This window comes from Anastrepha obliqua, chromosome 5 (assembly GCF_027943255.1).
Source record: "Anastrepha obliqua isolate idAnaObli1 chromosome 5, idAnaObli1_1.0, whole genome shotgun sequence".
Taxonomy (NCBI): Eukaryota; Metazoa; Arthropoda; class Insecta; order Diptera; family Tephritidae; genus Anastrepha; species Anastrepha obliqua.
The window spans coordinates 50,537,423-50,552,060 of record NC_072896.1 but is presented as its reverse complement, the minus strand read 5'-3'; the positions used below and the strand labels follow the sequence as shown (position 1 = coordinate 50,552,060).

Genomic DNA, 14,638 nt, shown 5'->3' with positions numbered 1-14,638 from the left:
TGCATTTCCCAAGCAGCGTTCGGATGTTTGTCATCGTTGTTTTCTTCCGTTTGTATGAAAACCAACACATAACTTAGAACTTTCTTCCACAAAAGCAGAAAACGAATGAAGCAACTGTCAAAAATTGCTTTAAGATTGGAAATACGAATAAGAAGAGCAAAGCGTGTCGCCAGTACAGGAGACAAATTCCCTTCCCTCTTCCCCGGCCGTCCTTCACCACGGAACAAAATGTTTCCCTTCCAGTGGCGACATCGTGTAAATGGGCACTTTGTGTACCCGCAAGTGATTCCATTCGCGTGCATTTTTGAATGTATGTATGTACATATGTGTGCGCATACATACAATAAGTGTTTGTGTTGTGGTGTGCGTGTGTGTCATTGAATTAGTAACGCTGATTCAACTGTGAAGCGTGACAACGAATATGATTAAAATTACACGTAAGCGGTTAAAGGATACGCTAACGAACGTATCGAGCTGAGCTGATTTGAATTGAATTGAATAGCAATGCAAGCGGCGAGCTGAAGAGATGCGGTGTATATGTACATACGAGTATGTGTCCTAAAGTGTGCCCACACAAACAAACTAAAATAATCCAACATACTTGAGCGTCCGTTGTGTGAATATGCAGCCTCATCCTTTGAATGTCACGAGCATCAAACGGCAAGTAAGTGTGAAACTGCAAGCCTTATTATGTAAAAATGTAAATTAATAAAATGCAGATAAGCTTTATGGGTATACGCACAAGGTGGCGCAAAATTAATCATGCAATTTTGTTTCTGAATCACGTTTTTACTAAATAAAAAAAGAAAAACATAATTTCGAGTGATGGAACTCTTTATTTTGACTTTTACGCAACCTAATCCCTGTTTGTTTGTATACTGCAGATGTCTACTTCACAACTGTCAAATATAACTGACCTATATGAAGGTGGCAGTCGTGGCTGAATGGGTTGGTGCGTGACTACCATTCTGAATTCAGAGAGAATTCAAATCTAGGTGAAAGGCCAAAATTAAGAACAAGTTTTTTTTAATAGCGGTCGCCCCTCGGCAGGCAATGGCAAACCTCCGAGTGTATTTCTGCCATGAAAAAGCTTCTCATAAAAAATATCTGCCGTTCGGAGACGGTTTGAAACTGTTTTTGTTTTTTTTTGTGTTGAGGTGGCACAAAGCATTCAAAGTCGAAAATTGTGGTACTTGCCTTTTGGCTCACCCACTAAAAATCCACCACAGCTCCGTTTCCCTTCGCGGGAGGGGGAGCGGTCTATTGTCAACTCTTGAAATTTTGCGCTATATTGTTCAGCGACGTCGACCGTCAAGTATCACTTGACAGGAAGGGGAGCGGCATATTGCCTCTTCATGAAGGTCTGCGCTGTTGTTCAGCGCGTCGCAGTTTGGCCATATTACATGCAGCGGACCGATGTTCTTCTGACTCAATCATAATATCTTGAAAGTGTAGATCCCTTCATTTGTGGAAAAACACCAAGACGCACCGCACAAATAGAAGGAAGGAGGAGCTCGGCCAAACAGGATGTACGCTCCAATTATATATGTTATTATTATATATATATATACATATATATATATATGTATAAATGAAATTAATCATCCAATGAACATATTTCTTTATCCACCAATATCTAAAATATGGAAGTAATTCTTCATTCAGGTGGCATAAAGTTAATCGTCCAATTTTGTTTTTGAATAACTCTTTTATAAAAAAAATGGTTTTGAGTGATTCCTTATTTTGACCTTTACGTAACCCAATGCTGGTCTGTTTATGTATTGCAGCTGTGTAATTCCCAAGTGTTCAATATGACTGACTTATATGAAGGCGGCACAAAATTAATCACCCCATCGGAAGATTTATACTTTTTGAAAATGGCGTCATACGTAGTCCTAGATGAAGGTAGTCCCTTAGGGATTATCCCTCGGGACATGCATGAATAGAACTAGGATAAGACTATAGAAACATAATCGGTGATTTGCCGTTGCCTGCCGGAAACACGCCATTTTCAAAAATTATAAACCGATTTTTTTTCCTTGTTCACTCCTCTAGAGAGCATAGGGCCTCGACAAGGCTTGTCTTGCGTTGGTTTCGTTACTCTATTTGATTTCTGACAGGGTAGGTGATTATCTTACCGCTAGCAGTCTTAAATAGTGGGAATGCCCACCTGCCGTTGCTTAGGAACAACGCCTTCTAACTTTTTAGAGCGCCATCTGTGTTTCACATTTTTCTGCCAGAAGGATTACACAGATGGTTGAGAACTTCGCTAAAATTGGTGTGTCTGCTCCTTTATCGTGATTGCCCGCTTCCTCTTGCCGGCGCTACTGATGCAATGTGTAACTGTGTGTTTTTCTTTGTTTTTGCTTATTTTAGCAGCCATAATGCAAATAATGCGCTGACTATTGTGCGGGAGTATGGATGGAAATGATAAAACTTTGGGGTTGAGGAATGAAATTTTTTTTTAATTTTTTTTGTTATTTTTAATTTTTTTGTTTGTTTTTTAGGAACAGGGAAAGTAGGTAAATTTGGAAAAGAGCGGGGACCGTGCTTTACGTGGGATTCGAACCAACAACCGTTGGGATGGAAGGCTGGTGCACTTACGCTAGACTACCGATGCTGAGAATATAGGGACTCAAATAAGTTTTCATTTAACATAAAAATATGTTTTAATGTATGCTAAATAGTTCATTAATTAAGGCGTGACATTTGACACTGGTTTTACATTCGTAAATCCTGTTAGCCCTAATCCCATGTCGATGGTCGTTTTTTATGACACTATGACACTTGTGCATGTTTCATACCATTTGTTGATGATAAAATATTATTAAAATACAAAATTTAAATAGAAAAAATCTCTTCGGATATGTTTAGTCAAAGCTTAGAAGATACCGTATGAATTTTTTCTAATTTTCTGTTGGCGTTATATAGTAGAAATAAGCGCCCACCCATCGACATGGGATTAAAGTGCCAAATGGAACGACATGGGAGTAGGGTTAGTTAGCTTAAATAGCCCTATACTAGAAAATGTGTATATAAATCCCTCGTAAGCTCGAACATACATCTTGGGTTTGGAATCCAATTTATGCCTCTCATTCAAATAGAATTGAAAGGGTAGAACGAAATTTTATTCGATTCACTCTGCAACCTCTTCATTTCTCTGATCTACATCGGCCCTACAGCGCTCGGTGCGCGCATCTAAACATATCTGGGGTTCCTTGCCAATAGACGGACCTTTCAGTTCTTGATGTTTGTTTCGAATCGATTGGCTTCAATGTACCCGACAAAACTTTACGATTTTACTACCCATTTAACGTCAAAACAGTCAAAACAAACCACTACAACTTTGTCACTATTACGAGGGCTCTTACTGAGTTAATAGTATCTACAGATTACACGACCTAGATTTTGCTATACCAACATTTCTTTTCCATTCGAGAATTGCGTCCCACTATTCTCTTTTGTTCTAGCATGTAATAATTACTTTTAAGTAATCATAGAATTAATTTCTTGTAATCATAGACTTAAATAAATACATAAAATAGAAAATTTCTGCCGGGTCCTGTTTTTGGCTAGCATTTCATTCACGAATTCCAACATTTAGTAACGCTCTTCTCCATGTAGTCTTAGCGCGGCTCCACTTGCATCTTCCTTAGAGGTTCCAATCAAGAGCTTGTCGGCAGATTTCCGTACCATCTTTTAGCAGTGTGTCCATTTCCATAATTTGATAAAGTTGGCCATTGCTTCCATGTTTAACTTTTTATATAAATCATCATTGCTGATGACGTTTGATCCCCACACCTTGAGAATGCGCCGAAGATACCTGAATTTGAATTCTTCCGATGGTCGGTTACAAGCCAGGTCTTGCATCCATAGATCAGTACTGATATGACGTTAGATTTACAATAAAAAGTATACATTTTGAAATAGGGTGATTAATTTTGTCCCACCTTGTATGTATACACCATTCTATGTACTTACAACAACACGTGACTTTATTTATACCTATACACATACAATTGCATTTAGCTGCAAGGTGTAAATCAGCAGTTTTTTGCAATAAAAAAAGTTATCAATTAATACCGCGAACAATTCAATTTCATTTAATTTGAAGGATGATGCCAAGGGGAACAGCTATTAGAAAAAACTTGTTCTATCATTTGGTGTTTCATGTCCGGACATTCGCATTTCTGAATGGTAGTCACGCATCAATACATTCGGCTACACCGGCAGCCCATTTTACCAGTTTACCATACTCCACTTCAAAATAAGAAATTTCCGGGACGATGAGGGATTTTACTATTATAATTTTAATTTTATAGTTGACGATGGACAAAAATATTTCTTAAGATAAGGTAAATTTTTCATATGGTGAAAGTTAAACGATTATTCACTCTAACTATATATTGGTATTAGTCAGCTTTTAGGCTCATCGGACCGGTTTGTTTTCAAATCGATTTTTGCGTTTTTTGCATGTTTGGAGCATGTGAGAATTTGATAAAAATATACTGCGCAAGAAATTTGGACCTTTGCACGTTGGCAACGGCGAGTATCATAGGCGATGCAACAATGAGCTCTTGGCTGGGTCATGGTACCTACGGTGTGGCTCTGAAAGTATTCGATGCGGTACTAGCTGATGGTAGCAGAGGAAGAGGAAGCCCTTCTCTGCGCTGGAAAGCTTAGGTGGAGAACGACTTGGCTTCACTTGGTGTGTCCAACTGGAAATGACTGTTGCGCTTTGTTAAACTCGACTAAAATCGCGTAAGCGGTTATCGTGCCAATCAAGAAGAAAAATGTTTAATCAATCAAATAACCACATGTCGAGCAAAAATATTTTGAATGAAAGTCCTAAAATATTATCAATTTTTATGATTCACTTGGAAAAACTGTAGTGTTTTATACGGAGGGTGAAAAATTTAAATGCAAATATGCTCTTACACGTATGCAACTTTGCAGACACACATGTGAATGCTCACGAATGCGTGTGAACAATTTTCTTGTGCCCTCAAATCATTGTGATATTTATTCGCATTCTTGTAGAAATGCAAAATGATATTCAATACTCATAAAAATGCATTAGGTAATATAAGGTTTGAGTATTATTGTGTTGGAGGTAAGATATTCAATGTGGAACACTTATTTCTGTGAGTGCGCCCCCCTTGGTTCCTCTTACTTCTCTTTCCTCTCTCTCTATTTCTATACTTGAAAGGATTGTGAGAAGCTCAAAGCTTGCGAAGTGCTGCATACATTCAAATCCAAAATCCAATCCATTATACTAGCATGAACATATGATAAAAACTTGCCATATGTAGGTACATATTAGAGATGTAAAACTTCGCGATTTTACTGGTCCCGGAATTTTCGGGATCTTACTTTGTAGCAGATAAGGAGCACCTTTCAACACTTGGTGGCTGGATTGTTAAAATTTATGTAAAACATCGCCAACGGGTAGGTTGTGCCAAGTTTTTGCAGATGCACATTCATGAGTTAGTCCATTAGGATACCGCATGAGAGAGAATTTTCGCCTAACTCTTCCTTTATATTTCCTTAAACCTCAGTCACTGAGGGCGCTTAATAAAATGCACATAGTTGTAAATTCTCGCTGGTTTTGTAGTTTCACATATTTATTTCTGGAAGTAACAGTATCGAGTCTTTGTTAGAGTACGACAGTTGTAGAGTACACATACACTTTTCTCCTTGGTCTTGTTCTTAGATCTGCGGTAAAATCCTTTGGGTGGGAAACTTCATCCTCTTTCCATTGGTACTCTGCTTTTAGATCGATCACTGAGCTAATGAAGAGACAGTCAAAATGGACTTATTTTCATGAACCTTTGGTCACATTTGTTAAGTTGGTGTCGTTATCCATGTTTCGGGTGTGTGTTTTTTCATTGAAAGTTTGTCACAGTCATTACTCAAGTCAAGAAGTCAGATGGATTGGATACGGTTTCAGTCGAGCTATGTGTGTAAGATTTTTTCAATATTCGGTGGAAAGTGTAAGGTTCACATCGTTTACAGCTCGCCTAGAATGTGGAGGTGTTTTCAAAACAATATCCCTTAATCAATGTGCTAAAATAAGCAGAGTAAAAAGGTTTTATTTTTAATAACATTCAATTTTTTTTCACAATTTATTATCATAATTTTATTTTGTAGCAGCTGCGAAGCACCTTTCTGCTTCAACATTTGGCGGCTGGATTATTGATAGAAATTGAAATGCTTTCTGCAGGGTCCTTATTACCACCATTAGAAAAAATATCAATTTCCTTACTGAAAACTACTGGGATGCTAATTGATTCTGGAACTGCTAGTCAAAGCCCCTGTTGGCTGTTATTTTTTCGTACTCTAAAACGCAATACTCTGTTTTATAAAAAAGGTTTTGCAAAGTTAGATTAGGTTAGGTATATCTGTCTGATCTGAATAGATCTCACATAGACCATAAGGGTCCGTAGTGTTACCAGTGATGTTGAAGTCGTGTTAAGCATAGTTCGTGGTACACCTTTTGGCGAGTTTTAATAAGCTTTTGCCAGCAATTTACTTCAGAGATGAAAATTATACCGATCCCAGGCAGTTTTAACGAGTTCTGCATAGAGCAGGGCAGGGGCAAAGGAGATGTTCTAACGTACCCCTTTCTTCTTCGCATAAGTTACCAGAGTCGCTTTGTACCAATCCCATTTTATCTGTGTGATATGGAGTGAGGCAATTTCATGTTGCATCCCTTCCTTGGGAGTGATAAAATAAAGTTGGTTGCTTTCGTGTTGCAAGTTCGTAGCATTATTTTGGCAATCCTGGAGGAGGTTAAGTTTTCCCATATAGACTGTGCTTTCAGAATTAGTTCCTCACCTTGTTCCGTCTTCAAAACTGAGAGTGAGGGAAATATGTGAGAGTGAGGGAGATATGTTCCTGACTTAGCGAGCTCGTCAACTCTCTCATTTCTCTCTGTTTCCTTGTGTCGTCAATGCTTAATTGCATCTGTTCAAAATCGAATTCTCAAAACATCTGGGATTTCAACCAACTCTTTTGTAAGGATTCCGGCCTTTTGCAAAAAATCGAGTACTCAACATTCGCGGGATTTCAATCAACTTATACCGGGGTTTTCGGAATTCAAAAACAGTCGAAATCCCGAAAACTTGGGATGCTGGGTTCTAGGGGTTGTCATCCCTAGTACTTAAGGATATGAAGCCGCAAGAACTTAGCGGGCTTAGTGATTCTATTGGAATATTAAGTATAACGCAACAAATAATTTTTTTTTTTAAATATGGCAAGGAAACTAATTTTAGATAAGGATTTTTTTTTATAAATTATATTAATATTAAAGAGTGATTACAGATAGGGAAAGAGAAATAGCATACTTATAAACACTAGGCTGTTCAATAAGTTTTACGGTTCGATAAGAAAAATACAAATTTATTGAATACAATTTTTGAAATAAACTTCATACATATATCAGAGTCTGATCCATAGTGATTAATCGACGTCCAAAGTCCACTTTATCCTACGAAAGCGCTCTGAATGTGGCTGAGAAAGTCGCATTCGAATGTGTTTTTGTTCCATTGTTAGCGAATGCGACACCCATTGTGCACACAGCTTCTTGAAACCCAATACTTCAGTAAAAATATTACTTACACTGTCCAATGGCATGCCTAGACTACTTAGACTACTTTCGAATCCAAAATTTAATACTTTGCCTTTACAATACCCCAGCTATATTTAAGCAAAAATAAAAATTTGTATTAACCAACGGTTCACGGTATGCTCAGTCAATCCTATTAAAGGTACGAATATTACAACATTAAGGAATTTAAAAAATCATTTCTGCCCCCACAAACCTCAAACTTTAATGTGCACGACTCAACAGATCAAAACGATAAAGGAATCCTTGCCGCAATGAATGTTGTGTAACTGTAATTGATGTACTGCTGAACGACGATTGTTGATGGCGTGCGCAATGAAATAACCACACATGCATATATGCATGCCTGTATGTACATATGTGTATATGTATGTAATACTATGTATGTATCCGCACTGACGGAAAATAGTCCCCCAGCAGCAATAGGCTCTGTGCGTTTTTTTCCAGATGGATAAAAGACAAAGACAAATTCAAATCAACAATTACAGTTAAGTCATTTTAATAATCTTTCATAAACTTTGAACTTATTTGTGACTCATATTCGTATATAGGCGTTCGAGATCTGGGTTAGGGTTTGATACCAATTGGGAAGTCACACACGAATTCCGTTAAGCCAAAAGGCTTATTAGACCCTCTACCTACAATAGGTAATTGCAGAAAATGCATAAAGTAGACATCAGTAAAATAGTGGGTTTTCTAATCGGTCACTATTACTTAAATCCCCATCTCTCACAAATTCACATTGGGAATGAAACAGAGTGTAGGCTTTGGTCTTGAGGATGATGGAACTACAGCATTTCGTGTGCAACTGTATTGCCTTGGTAAAGGCAAGACAGCACATCTTTCATCGAGATAAAATGGATTCGAATGTTATCAAGAATGCTCTTGTTGCAGATATTTTGAAATTTGTGCGCAAGGCGAAAAATTTACTGAACGAATTTTGCTTTCAATTTAATTTAAGGGTAGTAGTGCCAGTCAATAGGTATTAACTACTTCTAAAGTATGGTGAATATCATAGACGTTGGAACAATGAGCTTTACGGAGATATATGTATGTACATAGATATAATGCAGCGAATAAAGATTCAGCGGCTACGTTGGCTGGGTCATGTCGTCCGAATGGATACAAACGCTCCGGCTGTGAAATTCGATGCGGTGCCAGCTGCTGGTAACAGAGGAAGGCAGGTGTAGAAGGACTTAGCTTTGGTGTTTCCGAGTAAGAAACGACTGACGTGCTTTGTTAGATTTGGTCAAAATCGGTTAAACGGTTATCGCGACAATCGATAAGAAAATATGTAATAGGAAACAAAATATCTTTTCGGTCGAAGAGTCGGTCATTGGGCATACCACAGGTAAATACTCAATTATTCACACCAATATTGAGGCAAGTAGAAACTTTTATTGAAGTCAAATTCTTTTTCAATTGGTACCTCCAATTCCTTCCTTCTCATTTTGAATATTATTTACTAACTAAATAGTTTTTGTCTATTCAATCGAACTAACTTTGTTTAATTACTGAGAGGCTCCCATAAGCGATGGTATCAGAATGAGTGCAAAGATAAAAGGGAGTTCTACGAGTATATACAAAGCAGCAAAGGGAGGTTTACACATTTATTGAAAGTTTGACACATTTTAAAGGAGAAATAGATGTAGAGTTTTTGAAGTTTGTGATTTATTTTATTCAAAACGTTATCAAAGCTTGGGTTAGGTTGAAGTTCTTCACTTGCAGTCACCCATAGACCGGTTCGGTCCCTAGCAATACCAGTTGTAGTTCATTAGTTATACGTTTTGCAATAGTTCACCCGCATGACGCTTGTTTCTGTTGCGAATTTATGAAGACTTTTCCAACGGATTGCTGAGATGTCTTCCAATCCGTTAAACTGTGGTGTCTTCAAATATTTCAAGCGCATTTCGAATAATGCAGGACATCCGCAAAAGAGATGCTTTATAGTTCCCCTTGAGCCCTGCTCCCTACATTTCCTGCATTCCTCGCTATCCGAGATTCATACCTTATAAGAATACACTGCTACCACGCCAGCACGCTTATCATAGTTCTACATACAATCTCTTTATGTTAGTGATGGTTTAAATCGAGTACGACTCTGATCGCCTTATTTGTACTTGATCTTTGGAATCCTGCAAGTGAACAGTCTATCCCATCTTGTCCTGAACTTCTGATCATGTTTTCATCTAGTTTGTTGTATAATGCTCGTAATGACTTTGTTATTTCGTTAACAAGAGCACCTCGTTTTAGACTTAGCGCCACATGTAGGTTCAGGAGTCATTGAATGTCTTTTAAAGCTCTTACAGCGTGTCTCTTTTATCAACTGAGATATTTGCCGTTACCAGCACTCAAAGTGTGAGAACCATTTGCCCGAACACTTTAAGACTGTTTGTTATTGTCTATGCTCGTCAATGAGACGGGCCTGGTAAAAGACTTATAGACGTTTTTGGACTGAAAAGAGATTTTCCGTTCCACAACCAGCTCAATCTAAAGCAAAACTAGTTGATAAGGACGGACGCCCGTCCGACATTCATGCGCATATTGTTGATTTCTGAATGAACGAAGCTCTCTACCAAGACTATTTCGAGATCACAAGTTTGTTTATAAGTATGGATGTTCCTCAGGCTGGGGGGACTTTTAGACTTTGGACTTTTAGGTTATGTTAGGCATATAACCTGCGAAGGTCCACTTCAACGAAAAATCTAAATTTTGCCCCTTCTGATACCATTGTGAGAAAGAAAAGGTTAAATACAGGAAAAAGATATAGGGGAGAGGTGTTATATTTGAGAGTGGTGGAGCAGCTGAACAGAAGGAGCTGATATGATTCCACCTCATCCTTCAGACAGTAGGTGCAGAAGGGTCTTGAAGTAATATCAAGCCTGTGAATCGCGTAGATAGCTAAAGTTCAATGTCCGGAAAGAGCATCCACAAAATTCGAGATCTGCTGCTTTTTTAGCTTTAGAAGTGCCGCCGAGCCCAGATCGCTGATTGCTGCTTGGTTATCGGAATAAATGTTTACTTCCCTGGGAGTAATTACACAAGTAGGCAACTAATCAACTGCTTCTTTGACTGTGGCTACCTCTGCTTGGAGGTAGCATAATTCCGCTCCATGAACCCTTCCGTCCAACTTCGAGCCATCCGTGAACAGATTTACCAGGCCCTGTCGCCAAATGCTGCACCCTGCCCAATCTTCCCTTGAGGGAGTATGAATGGAGAGTACTCCGCTTGGGCATAGCGAAAGTGTGCATTGGAAATTTCGTGTGAAATTTATGAGTGCATAATTTTTTGACTGATCCATATAGTATCATAAGAGACACAATTACGTGCCTAAGTGCCCATATAGTCCATCAGCAGGCACTTCAAGCTAACCTAACCATATGCAGGGCAATATACTGTGTGTTTCTTTGATATTAACGGATACTTCACATTGGTCTCGTGCCCCACCAACTCGCTTTGCTTCTTAGTTGGCACATAACTATCATTTGATTAGTAAGGTGTTCGAAGCCCACTGTGGACATGAAACATCAAATGCAAATTAGAAGAAGATCTTTTATAATACCGAATATTATAATATCGTACGAAAAGAAATGGCTAACCTCCGAGTTATTTTCTCTTATGAAAAAAGTTTCTCATAAAAACCTATCTGCCATTTGGAGGCCATATAAAAATGAGGGCCATATAATTTGTAGGACAATGATAAAAAGCATACCACAAATTGCATGGTATTTTTTTTTTTGAATATGACATCCGGCATATGTCCCCGCGGCTATGAGTTACAAGGTCTATTTGATCAGTCCAGTTTTTGACTACTATTTTCAATAAATCTGAATAATAAATCTAAACGAGCCCAATTAGGAAAAATGCGTCGCAAACGATGGGGATTTGTCTTCAATTCTTGCACGACCTGCACGAGTATTTTATATGCACGTAAGCCAAGACCCTTACGTAATCGTAGAACAAAGACCAACAAGTTGAGAATGGTGACGAAGTGACATTACGGTGTTTTCTTCAACACTTCGTTCTATGAAGCGAACTGATTTCTTGTCTTCAGAGTAAATTTCCACAATTTGGAAGCGTTTTTCTGGCGTTAAATGATTCCTGATGACTGCTGAAAGAAATGTCACAATAATTTGCCATTCTCAGCCGCCAGCCCTTAGTTATGGTATCTACATCGATAGTTCTCGCGTAGCTGAAAAACACCCGATATATAGAATGAATGTTGCCGTTGTTTCTGATATCCTCAGCATCTGCCAGTATTTGTACTCCTTACCCTCTTTAAGATGACACCTGTGTGATTCAGTCCGCAACTCGAATTATCTTCGCCATCATTAGATAAGAGAGTTACAGAAATCTTCATTTACTCCGATAGTCAGGCAGCTCTGAAACCGCTCCTATCATGTAAACACTCGACACTAAGGCAGTAAAAGAGTGTTACAAGTTATTAAAAATACTTGCATAGTATTTTTTTATTAATCTACTCTGGGTGACAGAACATAGGACCCCTCGCTCCAAATAAGTCAGCACAAAGTCGACATTCCCATGCCTTTGACAACATGTAAACTTTTAAAAGACAGACACACCATTACTGTTGCAAATTCCAACTGAAAACAGTTAAACATCCCCGCTATCAATAGATAAACGTCGTCGGAATAGAACATGGGTTGCATTAAGAGTCTACTTAAATGAAGTACGAAAGCCTTTAGAACCGTAGTAGGTGTTCTATCTGGGCATTGTCTAATAGGAAAACATGCCAGGAGATTAGAGGTACCATCCAAGGAGTATTGCGGAAGCTATCAGGATATAGGAGAGCAAGAGACAATCGAACACCTTTTATGCGGGTGAATAGCTCTGTGTAGAAGACGGTTGAGATTGCTCAGTCTCGCTTTTCTGGACAACAATGCGGGTGTTGCGAATCTCAAACTATATAGCTAGTACAGCCAGTTTTTGAAAGTCTACACAATGGTTTAAAGAGGACCAAGTAGAGTAACGATAGGATAGTTCCGATGGTATCACAAGGGGTCTCAAACTGGTCTTTGGCTTAGGTGCGTCGAAGGACAGCCACTTCACCTAACCTAACCTAAGCTCACTTTTCGTAGTTCTGTTTTTCGTGCTGTCGAAAGCTTCTTTAGAGCCCACAAAAAAGTTATTTGCATCGATTCTAAATAGATTTGTCACTGCCACAAATTTTTGCTGGGTTTATGACAAATTCATTTCTGTACAGATATGAGTATTTATATGACCCACAAACCTGTATGAGACGGCAAAAAAGAAAACTGATGGACTTTTGTTGATTTGCGTGAAAGGTGCAAGAGGAATGTGAAGAAGAATGTGCCGCTCTTTGTAGCCATTACCATTACGATTGCGTCATGACTGCACTCAATGCAATAAATGGATGACTTCGTCTGGACAACTGCGATGTGTGCACGTACATACATACATATATTCGTACCTGCTATACATGGGTGTATACTACGTACGTACGTACTTGTAAACGATGGTTGAATCCAAGTACTCGTAATAAATAACCACTACTTGCGGTGCCAGTTGGTTTGTGCCATATGTATGTATATAAGTATTTTATTTGAAAGTGTGCATGGAAGGGTATAGTTGCATGTGTGTTCAAGACGAACAGGTGTGCGCTGTATAAAATTGCAGCTCATTCGTTTGGTGTAAATTTAGCCTTGGGCTTATCATTGAATTTTGTTGTAAATGAAATTTTTTTCCATTGAAGAAAGTGCAAATTAGTGCAAGTAGTATATTATTTCAAAGCAACTGCAATTCCCCAGGTGTACAGGTAGTTACATAAAGGCTATGTAGCTAAAGTTTGTATGCGAGTGCGAAGGAAAATGGCAGACTTGGAGGAAACCAGCAATTACGGAGAAAAGCATGCATGAACGCATTTATGATGGCTCATTCATACGACTCTTGTTTGTACTAGAAGAACCAAGATGCTACTATTTTTGTATAAGGATATGCAAATGTTGAGTGTTAAAAAGCATATGGACACATGGACTTATTTACATACATAAGTGGATGAATAACGCCATGCTTCAAGAATGTTAATATTGCATTGACAGTATTTCGTTATGCTTTGAATGAAATTGCTTTCACATAGACAGTGTGCGGCAGAAATGAGCCAATGCCATATGAAAAATAAACAAATTTTTCGTTTTATTAATTAAAATTTTTATTTTTATTTTTATTTATTTACATTACAATTCCGCCGTAGCCGAATGGGTGGGTGCGTGACTACCATTCGGAAGACGTAGATTCGAATATCCATGAAACACCAAAATGAAGAAAAAGTGTTTTCTAATGGTAAACCTCCGAGTGCATTTCTGCCATGAAAAAGCTCCTCTTAAAAAATATCTGTCATTCGGAGTCGGCTTAAAACTTTAGTTTCCTCAATTTGTGCCAGAACATCAAGACACACACCACAAATAGGAGCCGGAGCTCGACCAAACACCAAAAGAGTAGTTTTGCACCAGGAGCTCTTACTGGACGCTTCAACATTTTGAACAGGGTTGAACAAGCAGCATGCAGCACCCAGGCGATCACAAGGAACACATACTCAATTTTACTAAGAGATACAAGCTTATCTTTCTGTCTAGGGAAGAGTGGAACACTAGCCCAACAAGACTGGATCATCACAAAAATGGTAAACGATGGATCCAATCGCTAACCAGGGGGTAGGAGAAGGAATAATGGCGGCACCTAGAGCGCACACATCTTTAACACTGAGTACAGACACTATGCGAAGCTTTTCGTCATAATAGATAGAAATCGTATCCAAAACAGGGTTCGAAAAAGTAAAAACTAAAATACTTTCGGGTAGCAAATCATTCTTCAAAGCCTTAAATAGCTTTACGTTTAATTCAAAAGTCCTTATAGAGTGTAGCAATGCACTCAACAAACTGGCGATTCATAACCAGATTTCCCTGACTTGTGCATCAGGTCATGAGGGACACAAAGGAAACGAGAAGGCAGAATTGTATGCCAAAAAAGGGG

General features: G+C 38.5%; 1 protein-coding gene across 1 annotated transcript in view; it reads left to right on the top strand.

Annotated features, from left to right (window-relative positions):
* The first annotated feature begins 327 nt into the window (after positions 1-327).
* LOC129247861 (prolyl endopeptidase FAP) overlaps positions 328-14,638 on the top strand; it is a 57,211-nt gene continuing 42,900 nt past the window's right edge. The window contains exon 1 of the mRNA XM_054887218.1: positions 328-664. The gene's annotated coding sequence lies outside the window, so the exon portion shown is untranslated. The remainder of the gene's footprint in view (positions 665-14,638) is intronic.